This window comes from Patagioenas fasciata, chromosome 15 (genome assembly GCF_037038585.1).
Source record: "Patagioenas fasciata isolate bPatFas1 chromosome 15, bPatFas1.hap1, whole genome shotgun sequence".
NCBI lineage: Eukaryota > Metazoa > Chordata > Aves > Columbiformes > Columbidae > Patagioenas > Patagioenas fasciata.
This window is the reverse complement of record NC_092534.1, coordinates 17,479,053-17,479,628: the sequence shown is the minus strand read 5'-3', so window position 1 is coordinate 17,479,628 and position 576 is coordinate 17,479,053. Positions and strand designations below refer to the sequence as shown.

General features: G+C 64.8%; 1 long non-coding RNA gene across 1 annotated transcript in view; it reads left to right on the top strand.

Moving 5' to 3' along the window:
• Positions 1 to 50: 50 nt before the first annotated feature.
• The window catches only part of LOC139829142 (uncharacterized), a 40,898-nt gene continuing 40,372 nt past the window's right edge, over positions 51 to 576 (top strand). Inside the window, exon 1 of the long non-coding RNA XR_011741448.1 lies at positions 51 to 503. This is a non-coding gene — a long non-coding RNA (uncharacterized lncRNA). The remainder of the gene's footprint in view (positions 504 to 576) is intronic.

Here is a 576-nt window from a genome sequence, read left to right as displayed (position 1 = left end):
GCTCCCGGGGCCCGCGCGGACCCGCGCTCCGCAGCGCCCCCCGCCGGCGGGGAGAGGAACGGCGGGGCCGGGCCGAGCGGGCGCGGGCACTGCCCGGGGAGCGGAGCCGCGGAGGTGGGGCTCCCTCAGCGAGAGCTGCTGCCTGCGCGGGGAGCGGAGCCCCGGAGGTGGGGCTTCCTCAGCGAGAGCTGCTGCCTGCGCGGGGAGCGGAGCCCCGGAGGTGGGGCTCCCTCAGCGAGAGCTGCTGCCTGCGCGGGGGGCGGAGCCCCGGAGGTGGGGCTCCCTCAGCGAGAGCTGCTGCCTGCGCGGGGGGCGTCGCCGGACGGCCCCGTCTGAGGAGCCAGCTGCGCAGTTCAGTTCCCTGCGGGGTCCGTCAGAGCTGCCTGCCAGCTCAAAAGTAATAGAAACGCTTTATTTTTAGAGGTAAAACCCGAGATTTGAAATGCGAGATCTGCAAGTTTGAGTATGTTGAAGGAAATGTCATCCAACACCACTTAGTGCAGGTAATCCTTTCTCCAGAAATAGATACTTACTTTTATTCTGATGTTTTGTTGTTGTCTGGCACATTTAATATAG